The sequence below is a fragment of the Drosophila simulans genome, chromosome 3L (assembly GCF_016746395.2).
Source record: "Drosophila simulans strain w501 chromosome 3L, Prin_Dsim_3.1, whole genome shotgun sequence".
NCBI classification, from domain to species: domain Eukaryota; kingdom Metazoa; phylum Arthropoda; class Insecta; order Diptera; family Drosophilidae; genus Drosophila; species Drosophila simulans.
In genome coordinates this window covers 1-20,115 of record NC_052522.2, presented here as the reverse complement: position 1 = coordinate 20,115, position 20,115 = coordinate 1, and the positions used below count along the sequence as shown (strand labels likewise).

The following is a 20,115-nucleotide window of genomic DNA, read 5'->3' as shown; positions in this document are numbered from 1 at the left end:
TCCATGCGCTACTGGGTCAGCTTGGCGTCCTCGTACTCCTCCTCCCCCTCCTTTCCTCTCTCTTTCTTCCTTCTTCTTTGCTTTTTCCCCTTTCCCCTTTCCTCTTTCCACGCCCGCCGCCATCCTTCCCGGTGGTGTGGGTGGGTTCCTCTGGGTTTCCACTGGCGGGGACTGTGGCCAGTGTTGGGGCTGGGGCACCACCTCCTCCTGGCCATGCCGAGGGGTGGGTAGCCGCCGGGGGTCCTCCTTCTCGGAGGTGTGGGCGGGTCCACCATCGCCGCTCGCTGGTCCATGCGCTACTGGGTCAGCTTGGCGTCCTCGTACTCCTCCTCCCCCTCCTTTCCTCTCTCTTTCTTCCTTCTTCTTTGCTTTTTCCCCTTTCCCCTTTCCTCTTTCCACGCCCGCCGCCATCCTTCCCGGTGGTGTGGGTGGGTTCCTCTGGGTTTCCACTGGCGGGGACTGTGGCCAGTGTTGGGGCTGGGGCACCACCTCCTCCTGGCCATGCCGAGGGGTGGGTAGCCGCCGGGGGTCCTCCTTCTCGGAGGTGTGGGCGGGTCCACCATCGCCGCTCGCTGGTCCATGCGCTACTGGGTCAGCTTGGCGTCCTCGTACTCCTCCTCCCCCTCCTTTCCTCTCTCTTTCTTCCTTCTTCTTTGCTTTTTCCCCTTTCCCCTTTCCTCTTTCCACGCCCGCCGCCATCCTTCCCGGTGGTGTGGGTGGGTTCCTCTGGGTTTCCACTGGCGGGGACTGTGGCCAGTGTTGGGGCTGGGGCACCACCTCCTCCTGGCCATGCCGAGGGGTGGGTAGCCGCCGGGGGTCCTCCTTCTCGGAGGTGTGGGCGGGTCCACCATCGCCGCTCGCTGGTCCATGCGCTACTGGGTCAGCTTGGCGTCCTCGTACTCCTCCTCCCCCTCCTTTCCTCTCTCTTTCTTCCTTCTTCTTTGCTTTTTCCCCTTTCCCCTTTCCTCTTTCCACGCCCGCCGCCATCCTTCCCGGTGGTGTGGGTGGGTTCCTCTGGGTTTCCACTGGCGGGGACTGTGGCCAGTGTTGGGGCTGGGGCACCACCTCCTCCTGGCCATGCCGAGGGGTGGGTAGCCGCCGGGGGTCCTCCTTCTCGGAGGTGTGGGCGGGTCCACCATCGCCGCTCGCTGGTCCATGCGCTACTGGGTCAGCTTGGCGTCCTCGTACTCCTCCTCCCCCTCCTTTCCTCTCTCTTTCTTCCTTCTTCTTTGCTTTTTCCCCTTTCCCCTTTCCTCTTTCCACGCCCGCCGCCATCCTTCCCGGTGGTGTGGGTGGGTTCCTCTGGGTTTCCACTGGCGGGGACTGTGGCCAGTGTTGGGGCTGGGGCACCACCTCCTCCTGGCCATGCCGAGGGGTGGGTAGCCGCCGGGGGTCCTCCTTCTCGGAGGTGTGGGCGGGTCCACCATCGCCGCTCGCTGGTCCATGCGCTACTGGGTCAGCTTGGCGTCCTCGTACTCCTCCTCCCCCTCCTTTCCTCTCTCTTTCTTCCTTCTTCTTTGCTTTTTCCCCTTTCCCCTTTCCTCTTTCCACGCCCGCCGCCATCCTTCCCGGTGGTGTGGGTGGGTTCCTCTGGGTTTCCACTGGCGGGGACTGTGGCCAGTGTTGGGGCTGGGGCACCACCTCCTCCTGGCCATGCCGAGGGGTGGGTAGCCGCCGGGGGTCCTCCTTCTCGGAGGTGTGGGCGGGTCCACCATCGCCGCTCGCTGGTCCATGCGCTACTGGGTCAGCTTGGCGTCCTCGTACTCCTCCTCCCCCTCCTTTCCTCTCTCTTTCTTCCTTCTTCTTTGCTTTTTCCCCTTTCCCCTTTCCTCTTTCCACGCCCGCCGCCATCCTTCCCGGTGGTGTGGGTGGGTTCCTCTGGGTTTCCACTGGCGGGGACTGTGGCCAGTGTTGGGGCTGGGGCACCACCTCCTCCTGGCCATGCCGAGGGGTGGGTAGCCGCCGGGGGTCCTCCTTCTCGGAGGTGTGGGCGGGTCCACCATCGCCGCTCGCTGGTCCATGCGCTACTGGGTCAGCTTGGCGTCCTCGTACTCCTCCTCCCCCTCCTTTCCTCTCTCTTTCTTCCTTCTTCTTTGCTTTTTCCCCTTTCCCCTTTCCTCTTTCCACGCCCGCCGCCATCCTTCCCGGTGGTGTGGGTGGGTTCCTCTGGGTTTCCACTGGCGGGGACTGTGGCCAGTGTTGGGGCTGGGGCACCACCTCCTCCTGGCCATGCCGAGGGGTGGGTAGCCGCCGGGGGTCCTCCTTCTCGGAGGTGTGGGCGGGTCCACCATCGCCGCTCGCTGGTCCATGCGCTACTGGGTCAGCTTGGCGTCCTCGTACTCCTCCTCCCCCTCCTTTCCTCTCTCTTTCTTCCTTCTTCTTTGCTTTTTCCCCTTTCCCCTTTCCTCTTTCCACGCCCGCCGCCATCCTTCCCGGTGGTGTGGGTGGGTTCCTCTGGGTTTCCACTGGCGGGGACTGTGGCCAGTGTTGGGGCTGGGGCACCACCTCCTCCTGGCCATGCCGAGGGGTGGGTAGCCGCCGGGGGTCCTCCTTCTCGGAGGTGTGGGCGGGTCCACCATCGCCGCTCGCTGGTCCATGCGCTACTGGGTCAGCTTGGCGTCCTCGTACTCCTCCTCCCCCTCCTTTCCTCTCTCTTTCTTCCTTCTTCTTTGCTTTTTCCCCTTTCCCCTTTCCTCTTTCCACGCCCGCCGCCATCCTTCCCGGTGGTGTGGGTGGGTTCCTCTGGGTTTCCACTGGCGGGGACTGTGGCCAGTGTTGGGGCTGGGGCACCACCTCCTCCTGGCCATGCCGAGGGGTGGGTAGCCGCCGGGGGTCCTCCTTCTCGGAGGTGTGGGCGGGTCCACCATCGCCGCTCGCTGGTCCATGCGCTACTGGGTCAGCTTGGCGTCCTCGTACTCCTCCTCCCCCTCCTTTCCTCTCTCTTTCTTCCTTCTTCTTTGCTTTTTCCCCTTTCCCCTTTCCTCTTTCCACGCCCGCCGCCATCCTTCCCGGTGGTGTGGGTGGGTTCCTCTGGGTTTCCACTGGCGGGGACTGTGGCCAGTGTTGGGGCTGGGGCACCACCTCCTCCTGGCCATGCCGAGGGGTGGGTAGCCGCCGGGGGTCCTCCTTCTCGGAGGTGTGGGCGGGTCCACCATCGCCGCTCGCTGGTCCATGCGCTACTGGGTCAGCTTGGCGTCCTCGTACTCCTCCTCCCCCTCCTTTCCTCTCTCTTTCTTCCTTCTTCTTTGCTTTTTCCCCTTTCCCCTTTCCTCTTTCCACGCCCGCCGCCATCCTTCCCGGTGGTGTGGGTGGGTTCCTCTGGGTTTCACTGGCGGGGACTGTGGCCAGTGTTGGGGCTGGGGCACCACCTCCTCCTGGCCATGCCGAGGGGTGGGTAGCCGCCGGGGGTCCTCCTTCTCGGAGGTGTGGGCGGGTCCACCATCGCCGCTCGCTGGTCCATGCGCTACTGGGTCAGCTTGGCGTCCTCGTACTCCTCCTCCCCCTCCTTTCCTCTCTCTTTCTTCCTTCTTCTTTGCTTTTTCCCCTTTCCCCTTTCCTCTTTCCACGCCCGCCGCCATCCTTCCCGGTGGTGTGGGTGGGTTCCTCTGGGTTTCCACTGGCGGGGACTGTGGCCAGTGTTGGGGCTGGGGCACCACCTCCTCCTGGCCATGCCGAGGGGTGGGTAGCCGCCGGGGGTCCTCCTTCTCGGAGGTGTGGGCGGGTCCACCATCGCCGCTCGCTGGTCCATGCGCTACTGGGTCAGCTTGGCGTCCTCGTACTCCTCCTCCCCCTCCTTTCCTCTCTCTTTCTTCCTTCTTCTTTGCTTTTTCCCCTTTCCCCTTTCCTCTTTCCACGCCCGCCGCCATCCTTCCCGGTGGTGTGGGTGGGTTCCTCTGGGTTTCCACTGGCGGGGACTGTGGCCAGTGTTGGGGCTGGGGCACCACCTCCTCCTGGCCATGCCGAGGGGTGGGTAGCCGCCGGGGGTCCTCCTTCTCGGAGGTGTGGGCGGGTCCACCATCGCCGCTCGCTGGTCCATGCGCTACTGGGTCAGCTTGGCGTCCTCGTACTCCTCCTCCCCCTCCTTTCCTCTCTCTTTCTTCCTTCTTCTTTGCTTTTTCCCCTTTCCCCTTTCCTCTTTCCACGCCCGCCGCCATCCTTCCCGGTGGTGTGGGTGGGTTCCTCTGGGTTTCCACTGGCGGGGACTGTGGCCAGTGTTGGGGCTGGGGCACCACCTCCTCCTGGCCATGCCGAGGGGTGGGTAGCCGCCGGGGGTCCTCCTTCTCGGAGGTGTGGGCGGGTCCACCATCGCCGCTCGCTGGTCCATGCGCTACTGGGTCAGCTTGGCGTCCTCGTACTCCTCCTCCCCCTCCTTTCCTCTCTCTTTCTTCCTTCTTCTTTGCTTTTTCCCCTTTCCCCTTTCCTCTTTCCACGCCCGCCGCCATCCTTCCCGGTGGTGTGGGTGGGTTCCTCTGGGTTTCCACTGGCGGGGACTGTGGCCAGTGTTGGGGCTGGGGCACCACCTCCTCCTGGCCATGCCGAGGGGTGGGTAGCCGCCGGGGGTCCTCCTTCTCGGAGGTGTGGGCGGGTCCACCATCGCCGCTCGCTGGTCCATGCGCTACTGGGTCAGCTTGGCGTCCTCGTACTCCTCCTCCCCCTCCTTTCCTCTCTCTTTCTTCCTTCTTCTTTGCTTTTTCCCCTTTCCCCTTTCCTCTTTCCACGCCGCCGCCATCCTTCCCGGTGGTGTGGGTGGGTTCCTCTGGGTTTCCACTGGCGGGGACTGTGGCCAGTGTTGGGGCTGGGGCACCACCTCCTCCTGGCCATGCCGAGGGGTGGGTAGCCGCCGGGGGTCCTCCTTCTCGGAGGTGTGGGCGGGTCCACCATCGCCGCTCGCTGGTCCATGCGCTACTGGGTCAGCTTGGCGTCCTCGTACTCCTCCTCCCCCTCCTTTCCTCTCTCTTTCTTCCTTCTTCTTTGCTTTTTCCCCTTTCCCCTTTCCTCTTTCCACGCCCGCCGCCATCCTTCCCGGTGGTGTGGGTGGGTTCCTCTGGGTTTCCACTGGCGGGGACTGTGGCCAGTGTTGGGGCTGGGGCACCACCTCCTCCTGGCCATGCCGAGGGGTGGGTAGCCGCCGGGGGTCCTCCTTCTCGGAGGTGTGGGCGGGTCCACCATCGCCGCTCGCTGGTCCATGCGCTACTGGGTCAGCTTGGCGTCCTCGTACTCCTCCTCCCCCTCCTTTCCTCTCTCTTTCTTCCTTCTTCTTTGCTTTTTCCCCTTTCCCCTTTCCTCTTTCCACGCCCGCCGCCATCCTTCCCGGTGGTGTGGGTGGGTTCCTCTGGGTTTCCACTGGCGGGGACTGTGGCCAGTGTTGGGGCTGGGGCACCACCTCCTCCTGGCCATGCCGAGGGGTGGGTAGCCGCCGGGGGTCCTCCTTCTCGGAGGTGTGGGCGGGTCCACCATCGCCGCTCGCTGGTCCATGCGCTACTGGGTCAGCTTGGCGTCCTCGTACTCCTCCTCCCCCTCCTTTCCTCTCTCTTTCTTCCTTCTTCTTTGCTTTTTCCCCTTTCCCCTTTCCTCTTTCCACGCCCGCCGCCATCCTTCCCGGTGGTGTGGGTGGGTTCCTCTGGGTTTCCACTGGCGGGGACTGTGGCCAGTGTTGGGGCTGGGGCACCACCTCCTCCTGGCCATGCCGAGGGGTGGGTAGCCGCCGGGGGTCCTCCTTCTCGGAGGTGTGGGCGGGTCCACCATCGCCGCTCGCTGGTCCATGCGCTACTGGGTCAGCTTGGCGTCCTCGTACTCCTCCTCCCCCTCCTTTCCTCTCTCTTTCTTCCTTCTTCTTTGCTTTTTCCCCTTTCCCCTTTCCTCTTTCCACGCCCGCCGCCATCCTTCCCGGTGGTGTGGGTGGGTTCCTCTGGGTTTCCACTGGCGGGGACTGTGGCCAGTGTTGGGGCTGGGGCACCACCTCCTCCTGGCCATGCCGAGGGGTGGGTAGCCGCCGGGGGTCCTCCTTCTCGGAGGTGTGGGCGGGTCCACCATCGCCGCTCGCTGGTCCATGCGCTACTGGGTCAGCTTGGCGTCCTCGTACTCCTCCTCCCCCTCCTTTCCTCTCTCTTTCTTCCTTCTTCTTTGCTTTTTCCCCTTTCCCCTTTCCTCTTTCCACGCCCGCCGCCATCCTTCCCGGTGGTGTGGGTGGGTTCCTCTGGGTTTCCACTGGCGGGGACTGTGGCCAGTGTTGGGGCTGGGGCACCACCTCCTCCTGGCCATGCCGAGGGGTGGGTAGCCGCCGGGGGTCCTCCTTCTCGGAGGTGTGGGCGGGTCCACCATCGCCGCTCGCTGGTCCATGCGCTACTGGGTCAGCTTGGCGTCCTCGTACTCCTCCTCCCCCTCCTTTCCTCTCTCTTTCTTCCTTCTTCTTTGCTTTTTCCCCTTTCCCCTTTCCTCTTTCCACGCCCGCCGCCATCCTTCCCGGTGGTGTGGGTGGGTTCCTCTGGGTTTCCACTGGCGGGGACTGTGGCCAGTGTTGGGGCTGGGGCACCACCTCCTCCTGGCCATGCCGAGGGGTGGGTAGCCGCCGGGGGTCCTCCTTCTCGGAGGTGTGGGCGGGTCCACCATCGCCGCTCGCTGGTCCATGCGCTACTGGGTCAGCTTGGCGTCCTCGTACTCCTCCTCCCCCTCCTTTTTAACTTTGTAGGTGGAGGTACGGAGACAGAATGAATTCTGTTCCGCATCCACAATTTTATTTTGCCTTTGATTACATTTTGTGCAATATTTAGGTACAATTATTTGAATTTAGAATTTAACATTGCATGAGGCGAGTTGGGGATTTGGACATAGTTAGTATTTAATAATTAGTTAGTATTTTTGTTTAAGGCTTAGATTATAGACAGAGACATGGACTGGTAACATTATTATCTTGCATGTTTTGTTTACATTAATAAATTGTAATGATTTTACAAAAAACATTGAAATTTAGTACTAACATTGTAAAATTTATTTCTTTTCAGGTACCCCCGCCAGAAGGACGGAAGCACCGAGTCGCTGGGAAGTCTCAAGAGTCATCACAGGTAAGTTTTGTTGTAAGTTGGCTGTGGTCAGCTGCGGCCGCTGGAAGCGAGTCACTTGCAACAAGTTGCAGGTGATTTGTTCTCATCTGCGGCATCCCACGCAGCCGTCGTTTGGTGAAGATCCGTTATATCGTCAATGGCAGTTTTATGTAATTGTTTAATGAGTTCGTTTGTATTGCAGATGCATATTGCCGGTCGTCAGGAAGAGGAGTTGCGAAGAGTTGTCCAACGCAGCCGTCAATGCGTTTTAATTGAGCTGCTGGCATTATGGTCGTGGAGTTCGTCTCGTGGCAGAGAAGTCGTCTGTGGGGATTGTAGTTCGGACAATCACCGAAGGAAGCCAGGTGCGTCGCGTCTTGTGGCCATAGCTTCAGGATTGGTTGCTTGGGGCCGCCGGTTCGAGATTTGTTGCAGAGAGCCGCCGCAACGAGATTGCCATGGAAATGGATGTAAAAATAGAATTTGGTAAGTATAATATTTGTTATTTGTTATTTGATGATTGCATTAATTTTTGTTGTTTCAGGTACATTGAGTGGAATTTAATTTAAGGTAAGTATTATATTTATGTATATTTGTTTATATAGTAGCGTTTGTTATTGTTTTTCAGGTACTTAAGGAGGAAGCTAGTCTGGGGTGAGTATTGTATTTGCTTTTATAATTGCGTTGATTTTAATTTTATTTTTTGCTTTTCAGGTACATTTTGTAAGAGCTAGTTTGGAGGACCTTTGTTATTGTGCTATTGCAGCTGGAATGCCGCGGTTTTGGAGTCATCAAGTTGCAATTAGATAAGTATTATATTTTAAATATATATTTCCCAGTAATAGCTTGTGTTCCCTTGTTTCAATAGTTGGAGTTTTTGAAGCTGGAGCTGCGTGCTTGTGGTCAGCAGGATGGAGCCGTCTATTAGCACCTGCTACTTGTCTGGCCGGTTTGTTATTATTTATGTGTCCTTGAGTAATTTTTGTATCGCATTCTCATTTATTTTCCTTTCATTACAGGTCAGCGGAGAAATCGTTGGAGATACAAAACTGAGGAAAAATATACAATTTAAGGACAAGTTTAGCAGTGAATTGGTGTGGCATCAGCGCCACGCACATGATCCTTATTTGTTCTATGGCATCAGGAGGTAGAGACGGCATCGTAGTGTTGTCAATTTTTTTGTGTTAAGAGGCAAAAAGTTGGCTTTTTTGTTTTACGTTTGGTGGAGCCGTCTCCTCTTGTCTAATGCATAGGATGTGGGTAAGCTATGTCTGCCGTGGGTGAGGTATTTGCTTTATTTGATTTTATTTTGTTTATTTAATTTGTTGTTGATTGTTTGCTTTTAGGTTTTAGCGTCAACTCGCTGTTGGCGCTCTTCAAGCTGGAAATTTATGGGAGCAGCAGAGTGTCCTGATCGACGAGGTGGAAGCGTTGTTGGCCCGTCTTTTGCAGAGCATCAATTTGAGTAGATTTCAGCGGTGATAATAGATACTTCAAAGGACCGTGCGGCAAGAAAATTTCAGGTAAGTGACGTTGTGCATAAATTGCTGCAGCGAGTCGCCTTATATTCATCATGTTTCTGCCGAGCTAATCCTTTTCATATCGATCTTCCGATTCGTCTTTTAGGCTCTGGTTGGTTTTTTTCCGTATCGTTTCGTCAGGATCAGCTGGAGTGCGTTGTCGTAAGCTTGTTTATTCGGGTGCGTTGAGGTGAGAGTGTTGTTTATATTCTTTTGCCATTTTCTAATTGAATTAGTATTCCAGGAAAATTGGGCTGCGTCGAGGAAGTTGATGACCGTGAAGGAGTTTGGAGCAGACTGACGTGCACTTTACCGTCGGATATAGATATCGTTAGAATAGATATAAGTAAGAGTAACTTTAATTGGATGTATCCATGTCAAGATTGTTATCTGTTCCTTGAATAATTAAGGCCAATAAACTGTCAATTTTCTTTTCTAAATTGTCGACTCTATTTGCTAAGTTTCTTGTGGGGTCGTCAGAGAATCCTTTTTGTAAGTAAGGATTGGAGTTTCTTGGCGATGGCGTGGCTTCTTCAATAATTCTTGGCTTGAAACTAGCTCTTTTTTTAACTTTGTAGGTGGAGGTACGGAGACAGAATGAATTCTGTTCCGCATCCACAAATTTATTTTGCCTTTGATTACAATTTATGCAATATGTAGGTACAATTATTTTAACTTTGTAGGTGGAGGTACGGAGACAGAATGAATTCTGTTCCGCATCCACAACTTTATTTTGCCTTTGATTACAATAAATGCAATATGTAGGTACAATAATTTGAATTTTTGAGTTTAACATAGCATGGGGTGAGTTTGGGGCTTGGACATATTTTGTTAGTATTAAATTTAAGTTAGTATTTTATATGCATGGATTTCAGACATTGACATGATTGGTAACATTATCAGCTTGCATGTTTTGTTTACATTTATAAAATGAAATTATTTTGCAAAAAACATTAAAATTTTAGACTAACATTGTTTTATTTATTTCTTTTCAGGTACCCCCATCAGAAGGACAGGAGCACCGCGTCGCAGAGAGCCTCAGGAGTCATCACAGGTAAGTTTTGTTGCATTATGGCAGTGGTCTGTTGCGGCCGCTGGAAGTGGGCCACTTGCAACAATTTTGTCCGGCCGGCGATTGCAGGTTAGTTGTTCTTGGTATCGGCATCCATCGCTGCCGTCATTTGGTGAGTATAAGTTGTATCGTCAGTGGCAGTTTTATGCAATTGTTTGAATATATTGCAGATAAAATTGCCGTTCGTCAGGAAGAGGAGTTGCAATGAGTTGCCCCACGCAGCTGTCATTGCATTTTTTGAGAGCTGCTGTCTATATGGTGGTGGAGTCGTCTCGTGGCGAAGAAGTCGTCAGAGAGGATTGTGGCTCGGTCTGTCACCGAAGGAAGCCAGGTGCGCCGCGTCTTGTGGCCATAGCGTCAGGATTGGCAGCTTGGGGCCGCCGTTTTAAGATTTGTAGCAGAGAGCCGCCGCAACGGAATAGTCATGGAAATGGATGCAAAAATAGTATTTGGTGAGTATTATATATGCTATTTGTTAATTATGATTGCATTAATTTTTGTTGTTTCAGGTACATTGAGTGGAATTAATTTAAGGTAAGTATTATATTGGTGTATATTTGTTTATATTGTTGCGTTTATTATTGTTTTTCAGGTACTTAAAGAGGAAGCTAGTCTGGGGTGAGTATTTTATTGCTTTTTTAATTGCGTTGATTGATTTGCTTTTCAGGTACGTTTTGTATGGGCTAAATTGGAGGCCCTTGTCGTTGTGTTATTGCAGCTAGAATGCCACGATTTTGGAGTCATCAAGTTTGCAATTAGATAAGTATTATATTATTAATATATATTTCCCAGTAATAGCTTGTGTTCCCTTGTTTCAATAGTTGAAGTCTTGGAAGCTGGAGCTGCGTGCTTGACGTCAGCAGGATGGAGCCGACTGTTATCGTCTGCTACTTTGTCTGTCCGGTTTGTTGTTATTTATGTGTCCTTGGGTAGTTTTTGTATCGCATTCTTATTTATTTTCCTTTCATTGCAGGTTAGGAGAGAATTCGTCGATGATGCAGAACAGGGGAGAAATATACAATTTGAGGACAAGTTTTGCAGCATAAAGGTGTGGCATCTGCGCCACGCAGATGGTCTTTATTTATGCATTGGCGTCAGGAGGTGGAGACGGCATCATAAAATTGTCAGATATTTGTATCTATAATCGCAAAAGTTGGCGATTTTGTTTTGCTTTAACGGGGCCCGTCTCCTGGTTTACGTGTGCGTCATCGGCAGGATGAGGCCGGATTTTTGTATTTGCTGGTTTGCCTGTCCGGTTTGTATCTTTCTGTGTGTCCTTGATTAATTTTGTATTCTGTTATTATTAATTTTCCTTTCCACACAGATTATCAGGAAATCATTGAAGAAACGGTACTGAGGAAATTTATACAATTTGGAGACGGATTTTAATTCTTTTTAATATGATGTCAGCTCCGGGATTGTGATCCTTTTTAGTGCAGTGGCACCAGGAAGTGGAGACGGCGTTGTAAGATTGTCAATTATTTGTGTTTATAATCACGAAAGATGGCGATTTTGTTTTTCTTTGCAGGGCTCGTCTTCTCTTGTTGGTTGCGTTGGATCGCCAGTTGGCTGTGTTTATTGAGGTAAGTGCTTTATTTAATTGTCTTTGTTTATTTTCTTATTGGGTTATTGTTTTGTTTTCAGGTTTTAGCGTCTCTTATGTAGGCGCTCGTCGATCTGAGAGAATTTAAGAGTAGTGGAAAGGATAGATTCTGCAGCTCCGCGTTAAGTGCCCTGAACTAAGCGTGGGCAGCTTATATGGCCCGTCTATTGCAGCGCAGCACTGCATTTTTTTTAACTTTGTAGGTGGAGGTACGGAGACAGAATGAATTCTGTTCCGCATCCACAATTTTATTTTGCCTTTGATTACAATAAATGCAATATGTAGGTACAATAATTTGAATTTTTGAGTTTAACATAGCTTGGGGTGAGTTTGGGGCTTGGACATAGTTTGTTAGTATTAATTTTTTAAGTTAGTATTTTTTAGGCATGGATTTCAGACATTGACATGATTGGTAACATTATCAGCTTGCATGTTTTGTTTACATTTATAAAATGAAATTATTTTGCAAAAAACATTAAAATTTTAGACTAACATTGTTTTATTTATTTCTTTTCAGGTACCCCCATCAGAAGGACAGGAGCACCGCGTCGCAGAGAGCCTCAGGAGTCATCACAGGTAAGTTTTGTTGCATTTTGGCAGTGGTCTGTTGCGGCCGCTGGAAGTGGGCCACTTGCAACAATTTTGTCCGGCCGGCGATTGCAGGTTAGTTGTTCTTGGTATCGGCATCCATCGCTGCCGTCATTTGGTGAGTATCAGTTGTATCGTCGGTGGCAGTTTTATGCAATTGTTTGAATATATTGCAGATAAAATTGCCGTTCGTCAGGAAGAGGAGTTGCAATGAGTTGCCCCACGCAGCCGTCATTGCATTTCTTGAGAGCCGCTGTCTATATGGTGGTGGAGTCGTCTCGTGGCGAAGAAGTCATCAGAGAGGATTGTGGCTCGGTCTGTCACCGAAGGAAGCCAGGTGCGCCGCGTCTTGTGGCCATAGCGTCAGGATTGGCAGCTTGGGGCCGCCGTTTTAAGATTTGTAGCAGAGAGCCGCCGCAACGGAATAGCCATGGAAATGGATGCAAAAATAGTATTTGGTGAGTATTATATATGCTATTTGTTAATTATGATTGCATTAATTTGTATTATTTCAGGTACATTGAGTGGAATTAATTTAAGGTAAGTATTATATTGGTGTATATTTGTTTATATTGTTGCGTTTATTATTGTTTTTCAGGTACTTAAAAAGGAAGCTAGTCTGGGGTGAGTATTTTATTGCTTTTTTTAATTGCGTTGATTTATTTGCTTTTCAGGTACGTTTTGTGAGGGCTAAATTGGAGGCCCTTGTTATTGTGTTGTTGCAGCTGGAATGCCACGATTTTGGAGTCATCAAGTTGTCAATTAGATAAGTATTATATTGTAATTATATTTTTCCCAGTAATAGCTTGTGTTCCCTTGTTTCAATAGTTGTGGTCTTGGAAGCTGGAGCTGCGTGCTTGTCGTCAGCAGGATGAGGCCGTCCACTAGCATCTGCTACTTTGTCTGTCCGGTTTGTTATTATTTATGTGTCCTTGATAATTTTTGTATCGCATTCTTATTTAATTTCCTTTCATTACAGGTTAGCGGAAAATTCGTCGAAGATACAGAACTGAGGAGAAATATACAATTTAAGGACAGGATTTGCAGCATTTTGATGTGGCATCTGCGCCATGCAAATTATCCTTATTTATGCTTTGGCGTCAGGAGATGGAGACGGCATCCTAAAATTGTCAATTTTTTGTGTTTGAAATCGCGAAAGTTGGCGATTTAGTTTTGCTTTTGCGCTGCCTGTCTCCTGATTTACGTGCGCTTCATCGGCAGGATGAGCTCGTCAGGTTTGCATTTTTCTGTGTGTCCTTGATTAGTTTTGTATTATATTCTTATTAATTTTCCTTTCCTTTCAGGTTATCAGGAAATCATTGAAAAAACGGTGCTGGGGAAATTTATACAATTTGGAGACGGATTTTAATTATTTTTAATATGATGTCAGCTCCGGGATAGTAATCCTTGTTAGTGCAGTGGCATCAGGAGGAGGAGACGGCGTTGTAAGATTGTCAATTTATTGTGTTTATAATCACGAAGGATGGCGATTTTGTTTTTTCTTTGCAGGGCTCGTCTTCTCTTTTTGGTTGCGTTGGATCACCAGTTGGCTGTGTTTGTTGAGGTAAGTGCTTTATTTGTTTGGCTTTGTTTATTTTCTTATTGGGTTATTGTTTTGTTTTCAGGTTTTGGCGTCTCTAGTGTAGGCGCTCGTCGATCTGAGGGAATTTAAGAGTAGCGGATGGATAGATTCTGCAGCTCCGCGCTAAGTGCCCTGAGCGAAGCGTAGGCAGCTTATATGGCCCGTCTATTGCAGTGCAGCACTGCAAGTAGATTGCATCGGTGATAAGAGATACTAATCGGGAAACGTGTGGCAAGAAAGTTCAGGTAAGTGACGTTGTTTAACTTTGTAGGTGGAGGTACGGAGACAGAATGAATTCTGTTCCGCATCCACAATTTTATTTTGCCTTTGATTACAATAAATGTAATATATAGGTACAATAATTTGAATTTATAGTTTAACATAGCTTGGGGTGAGTTTGGGGCTTGGACAAAGTTAGTATTTAAAGTTAAGTTAGTATTTTTGTAGGCATGGATTTTAGACAATGACATGAACGGTAACATTATCAGCTTGCATGTTTTGTTTACATTTTTAAAATAAAATTATTTTGCAATAAACATTAAAATTTTAGACTAACATTGTTTTATTTATTTCTTTTCAGGTACCCCCATCAGAAGGACAGGAGCACCGCGTCGCTGGGAGCCTCAGGAGTCATCACAGGTAAGTTTTATGCATTTTGGCAGTGGTCAGTTTCGGCCGCTGGAAGTGGGCCACTTGCAACAATTATGTCCGGCCGGCGTTGCAGGTTCTCGGTTTCAGCATCCCTCGCCTCCGTCGTTTGTTGAAGATAAGTTGTATCATCAGTGGCAAGAATGTAGTTCCGCGCAGCTGTCATTGCGTTTTTGTAGAGCTGCTGGCATTATGGTGGTGGAGTTCATCTCGTTGTGGCAGAGAAGTCGTCAGTGAGGATTGTGGCTCGGTCTGTCACCGAGAGAAGCCAGGAGCGCCGCGTCTTTTGGCCGTATCGTCAGGAGTGGCAGCTTGGGGCCGCCAGTTCAAGATTTGATGCAGAGGTCCATCGCAACGATGTAGGCATGGAAATGGATGTAAAAATAGTGTTTGGTGAGTATTACATGTTATTTGTTTTTTATGATTGCATTGATCTTTGTTGTTTCAGGTACGTTGAGTGTAATTTAATTTAAGGTAAGTATTATATTTATATATAGTTGTTTATATAATTGCGTTTATTATTGTTTTTCAGGTACTTAAGAAGGAAGCCTGGCTGGGGTGAGTATTGTATTGCTATTATAATTGCGTTGATTTTCTTTTTGCTTTTCAGGTACGTTTTGTAAGCGCTAATTTGGAGGACCTTTGTTATTGTGCAATTGCAGCAGGGATGCCGCGGTTTTGGAGTCGTCAAGTTTGCAATTAGATAAGTATTACATTTTTAATATAAATTTCCCAGTAATAGCTTGTGTTCCCTTATTTCCATAGTTGGAGTCTTTGAAGCTGGAGCTGCGTTCTTGTCGTCAGCAGGATGGAGCCGTCTACTAGCATCTGCTACCTTGTCTGTTCGGTTTGTTATTATTTACGTGTTCTTGAGTACTTTTTGTATACATTCTGATTTATTTTCCTTTCATTACAGGTTAGGAGAGAGTTCGTTGATAATGCAGAACAGGATAGAAGTATACAATTTGAAGACAAGTTTTGCAGCATAAAGGTGTGGCATCTGCGCCGCGCAGATGATCCTTATTTATGCATTGGCGTCAGGAGGTGGAGACGGCATCGTAAAATTGTCAGATTTTTGTATCTATAATCGCAAAAGTTGGCGATTTTGTTTTGCATTAACGGGGCCCGTCTCCTGGTTTACGTGCGCGTCATCGGCAGGATGAGGTCGCATTTTTGTGTCTGCTGGTTTGCCTGTCAGGTTTGTAATTTTCTGTGTGTCCTTGATTAATTTTTTATTATATTCTTATTAATTTTCCTTTCCTTATAGATTTTCGGGGAATCATTGGAAAAGACGGTATTGTGAAAGTTTTACAATTTGGAGACGGATTTTAATTCTTTTAAATATGATGTCAGCTCCGGGATAGTGATCCTTGTTGGTGCAGTGGCATCAGGAGATGGAGACGGCGTTGTAAGATTGTCAATTTATTTTGTTTATAATCACGAAAGATGGCGATTTTGTTTTTCTTTGCAGGGCTCGTCTTCTCTTGTTGGTTGCGCTGGATCACCAGTTGGCTGTGTTTATTGAGGTAAGTGCTTTATTTGATTGGCTTTGTTTGTTTTCTTATTGGATTATTGTTTTGTTTTCAGGTTTTAGCGTCTCTAGTGTAGGCGCTCGTCGATCTGAGAATTTAAGAGTAGCGGAAAGGATAGATTCTGCAGCTCCGCGCTAAGTGCCCTGAGCGAAGCGTAGGCAGCTTATATGGCCCGTCAATTGCAATGCAGCACTGCAAGTAGATTGCATCGGTGATAAGAGATACTAATCGGGTTTTTTTGTAGGTGGAGGTACGGAGACAGAATGAATTCTGTTCCGCATCCACAATTTTATTTTGCCTTTGATTACAATAAATGCAATATGTAGGTACAATAATTTGAATTTTTGAGTTTAACATAGCTTGGGGTGAGTTTGGGGCTTGGACATAGTTTGTTAGTATTAATTTTTTAAGTTAGTATTTTTTAGGCATGGATTTCAGACATTGACATGATTGGTAACATTATCAGCTTGCATGTTTTGTTTACATTTATAAAATGAAATTATTTTGCAAAAAACATTAAAATTTTAGACTAACATTGTTTTATTTATTTCTTTTCAGGTACCCCCATCAGAAGGACAGGAGCACCGCGTCGCAGAGAGCCTCAGGAGTCATCACAGGTAAGTTTTGTTGCATTTTGGCAGTGGTCTGTTGCGGCCGCTGGAAGTGGGCCACTTGCAACAATTTTGTCCGGCCGGCGATTGCAGGTTAGTTGTTCTTGGTATCGGCATCCATCGCTGCCGTCATTTGGTGAGTATCAGTTGTATCGTCGGTGGCAGTTTTATGCAATTGTTTGAATATATTGCAGATAAAATTGCCGTTCGTCAGGAAGAGGAGTTGCAATGAGTTGCCCCACGCAGCCGTCATTGCATTTCTTGAGAGCCGCTGTCTATATGGTGGTGGAGTCGTCTCGTGGCGAAGAAGTCATCAGAGAGGATTGTGGCTCGGTCTGTCACCGAAGGAAGCCAGGTGCGCCGCGTCTTGTGGCCATAGCGTCAGGATTGGCAGCTTGGGGCCGCCGTTTTAAGATTTGTAGCAGAGAGCCGCCGCAACGGAATAGCCATGGAAATGGATGCAAAAATAGTATTTGGTGAGTATTATATATGCTATTTGTTAATTATGATTGCATTAATTTGTATTATTTCAGGTACATTGAGTGGAATTAATTTAAGGTAAGTATTATATTGGTGTATATTTGTTTATATTGTTGCGTTTATTATTGTTTTTCAGGTACTTAAAAAGGAAGCTAGTCTGGGGTGAGTATTTTATTGCTTTTTTTAATTGCGTTGATTTATTTGCTTTTCAGGTACGTTTTGTGAGGGCTAAATTGGAGGCCCTTGTTATTGTGTTGTTGCAGCTGGAATGCCACGATTTTGGAGTCATCAAGTTGTCAATTAGATAAGTATTATATTGTAATTATATTTTTCCCAGTAATAGCTTGTGTTCCCTTGTTTCAATAGTTGTGGTCTTGGAAGCTGGAGCTGCGTGCTTGTCGTCAGCAGGATGAGGCCGTCCACTAGCATCTGCTACTTTGTCTGTCCGGTTTGTTATTATTTATGTGTCCTTGATAATTTTTGTATCGCATTCTTATTTAATTTCCTTTCATTACAGGTTAGCGGAAAATTCGTCGAAGATACAGAACTGAGGAGAAATATACAATTTAAGGACAGGATTTGCAGCATTTTGATGTGGCATCTGCGCCATGCAAATTATCCTTATTTATGCTTTGGCGTCAGGAGATGGAGACGGCATCCTAAAATTGTCAATTTTTTGTGTTTGAAATCGCGAAAGTTGGCGATTTAGTTTTGCTTTTGCGCTGCCTGTCTCCTGATTTACGTGCGCTTCATCGGCAGGATGAGCTCGTCAGGTTTGCATTTTTCTGTGTGTCCTTGATTAGTTTTGTATTATATTCTTATTAATTTTCCTTTCCTTTCAGGTTATCAGGAAATCATTGAAAAAACGGTGCTGGGGAAATTTATACAATTTGGAGACGGATTTTAATTATTTTTAATATGATGTCAGCTCCGGGATAGTAATCCTTGTTAGTGCAGTGGCATCAGGAGGAGGAGACGGCGTTGTAAGATTGTCAATTTATTGTGTTTATAATCACGAAGGATGGCGATTTTGTTTTTTCTTTGCAGGGCTCGTCTTCTCTTTTTGGTTGCGTTGGATCACCAGTTGGCTGTGTTTGTTGAGGTAAGTGCTTTATTTGTTTGGCTTTGTTTATTTTCTTATTGGGTTATTGTTTTGTTTTCAGGTTTTGGCGTCTCTAGTGTAGGCGCTCGTCGATCTGAGGGAATTTAAGAGTAGCGGATGGATAGATTCTGCAGCTCCGCGCTAAGTGCCCTGAGCGAAGCGTAGGCAGCTTATATGGCCCGTCTATTGCAGTGCAGCACTGCAAGTAGATTGCATCGGTGATAAGAGATACTAATCGGGAAACGTGTGGCAAGAAAGTTCAGGTAAGTGACGTTGTGCATTTTAACTTTGTAGGTGGAGGTACGGAGACAGAATGAATTCTGTTCCGCATCCACAAATTTATTTTGCCTTTGATTACAATTTATGCAATATGTAGGTACAATTATTTGAATTTAGAGTTTAACATTGCATGGGGTGAGTTTGGGGCTTGGACATAGATTAGTATTTAATGTTAAGTTAGTATTTTTTTTTGTAAGCTTTGGATTATAGACAGAGACGTGGACTGGTAACATTATCGTCTTGCATATTATGTTTACATTTATAAAATTGTAGTGATTTTATATAAAACATTGAATTGTAGGACTAACATTGTATAATTTATTTCTTTTCAGCTACCCCCGCCAGGAGAACGGAAGCATCGAGTCGCTGGAGGCCTCGAGAGTCATTGGAGGTGAGTATTAGTTGTGTTTTGGCAGGAAATTGGCTTCAGGCGCTGGATGCGCGCCACTTGCAATATGTATGTCCGGAAAGCGTTGCAGGTAATTTATTAGTGGTAAGTTTATCCCTCGCTGCTGTCATTTGATGGTTTTTCTCTTCCACCCTCAGTGGTAGATGTTTGCAATTATTTATTTAGTTTGTTAAAATTGCAGGTCAGCTTCGGCGGTCGTCGGGAAGAGGATGCCTGAAGAAAGGTCCGGCACAGCGGTCGCCACGTAGTTTTGGAGCTGCTGCCATTATTGTGATGGGATCTGTCTCGTTATGGCAGGAGAGTCGACAGTGATGATTGTGGCTTGGTCGTTCATCTTGAGTGGCTAGATGCGCCGCGTTTTGTGGCCATTTCGCCAGGGTTTGCAGCTTGGAGCCTCCGGAGCGTGATTAGTTGCCGAGAGCCGTCGCAACGATTGGGGCCATGGAAATGGAAGTAAAATTAGATAATGGGTGAGTATTATATTTGTTATTTGCTTTTGTGATTGTGTGATTTTGTGTTTTTTTTTTTTTCAGGTACATTTGGTGGAAGGTAAGTATTATATTAATAATTTATTTGTTTTCATATTTATTGCATTGTTTTCGTTTTGTTTAATTTTGTTTTTGTTTTTCAGGTACATTAGGTGGAAGCTAATCTGGTGGTAAGTATTTTAATTGTTTTTATGGTTGCATTAATATTTTGTTTTTCAAATACGTTTTTTAACTAATTTGGAGGTCCTTTGTTTTTGGAACATAGCAACGGAAGAGCCGCTGGTTTAGTGTCGTCGAGTTGGCGATTAGATAAGTGTTTTGTTAAAGTAATTAATTCCCAGTTTTAGCTTGTGCTCCCTTGTTTCAGAATTTACAATCTTGGTGCTTTTAGGTTTTAGCTTCAGCTCTCTGTTGGCGCTCGTCAAGCTGGAAGTTTATGGGAGCAGCCATGGAAATGGATAAAATTTGAGATTGGGTGAGAATTATATTTGTTGATTGATTTTGTGATTGTGTAATTTTTTGTTTTTCTTTTCAGGTACATTTGGTGGGAGGTAAGTATTATATTTATAATTTATTGGTTTTTATATTGTTGCATTAATTTTTGTTTTGTTTTTCAGGTACATTTGGTGGAAGCTAATCTGGTGGTGAGTATTATAATTGTTTTTATGGTTGCATTAGTCTTTTGTTTTTCAGGTACTTTTTGCAATTTATTTGGAGGCCCTTTGTTTTTGGAACATAGCAACGGAAGAGCCGAGGGTTTAGTGTCGTCGAGTTAGCAATTAGATAAGTGTTTTGTTAAAGTAATTTATTCCCAGTTTTAGCTTGTGCTTCCTTGTTTCAGGATTTACATCTAGGAAAGATCAGTTGCATGCTTATCGTCAGCAAGATGGAACCGCCTGTTGGCGCCTGTTGTCGCCTGGTTGTTTGCCTGTCCGGTTTGCTTTGTTCTTAATTAATTATCTTTTGTATCATATTCTTATTAATTATCTTTTCGTTGTAGTTTAGCGGAGAACTCGTAGGAGATGCGATACTGAGGAAAAGTAAACAATTTGAGGACAAAAAATGCGGATTGTTTGTGTGGCGCCAGCTCTGCGCTAGTTATCCTTGTTGGAGCAATGGCATCAGGAGGCGGAGACGGCGTCGTAATATTGTCGATTTTTT

General features: G+C 47.9%; 4 long non-coding RNA genes across 37 annotated transcripts; all 4 read left to right on the top strand.

Annotated features, from left to right (window-relative positions):
- Positions 1-6,673: 6,673 nt before the first annotated feature.
- On the top strand, positions 6,674-9,000 carry LOC120284716. 4 transcript variants are annotated; one of them, XR_005543909.2, is made up of 9 exons: positions 6,709-6,938; positions 7,002-7,061; positions 7,243-7,526; positions 7,585-7,610; positions 7,669-7,694; positions 7,755-8,300; positions 8,387-8,563; positions 8,667-8,750; positions 8,805-9,000. It is a non-coding gene; the product is annotated as an uncharacterized LOC120284716 (long non-coding RNA). The 4 variants fall into 4 exon arrangements; XR_006541754.1 differs by lacking the exon at positions 6,709-6,938 and adding an exon at positions 6,674-6,694 and having other exon boundaries at positions 7,755-8,563; XR_005543911.2 differs by having other exon boundaries at positions 6,709-6,896; positions 7,755-8,563.
- Positions 9,001-9,562: 562 nt separating this feature from the next.
- On the top strand, positions 9,563-13,658 carry LOC120284718. 11 transcript variants are annotated; one of them, XR_005543936.2, is made up of 6 exons: positions 9,563-9,744; positions 9,803-10,084; positions 10,142-10,166; positions 12,422-12,447; positions 12,498-13,387; positions 13,449-13,658. It is a non-coding gene; the product is annotated as an uncharacterized LOC120284718 (long non-coding RNA). The 11 variants fall into 11 exon arrangements; XR_005543935.2 differs by having other exon boundaries at positions 12,422-13,387; XR_005543934.2 differs by lacking the exons at positions 9,563-9,744; positions 9,803-10,084; positions 10,142-10,166 and adding exons at positions 11,756-11,941; positions 12,000-12,281; positions 12,339-12,363 and having other exon boundaries at positions 12,422-13,387.
- On the top strand, positions 10,542-11,420 carry LOC120284719. 3 transcript variants are annotated; one of them, XR_005543942.1, is made up of 3 exons: positions 10,542-10,887; positions 10,957-11,215; positions 11,277-11,420. It is a non-coding gene; the product is annotated as an uncharacterized LOC120284719 (long non-coding RNA). The 3 variants fall into 3 exon arrangements; XR_005543943.1 differs by having other exon boundaries at positions 10,542-11,097; positions 11,161-11,215; XR_005543941.1 differs by having other exon boundaries at positions 10,542-11,215.
- A 2,488-nt stretch (positions 13,659-16,146) lies between the features above and the next one.
- LOC120284717 lies at positions 16,147-20,109 on the top strand. Of its 19 annotated transcripts, XR_006541736.1 has the most exons (10): positions 16,147-16,672; positions 16,730-16,754; positions 16,813-17,778; positions 17,840-18,936; positions 19,000-19,015; positions 19,098-19,124; positions 19,198-19,280; positions 19,346-19,429; positions 19,490-19,505; positions 19,572-20,109. It is a non-coding gene; the product is annotated as an uncharacterized LOC120284717 (long non-coding RNA). The 19 variants fall into 19 exon arrangements; XR_006541735.1 differs by having other exon boundaries at positions 19,346-19,505; XR_006541745.1 differs by having other exon boundaries at positions 17,840-18,326; positions 18,390-18,448; positions 18,648-18,936; positions 19,000-19,505.
- The last annotated feature ends 6 nt before the right edge of the window (positions 20,110-20,115 follow it).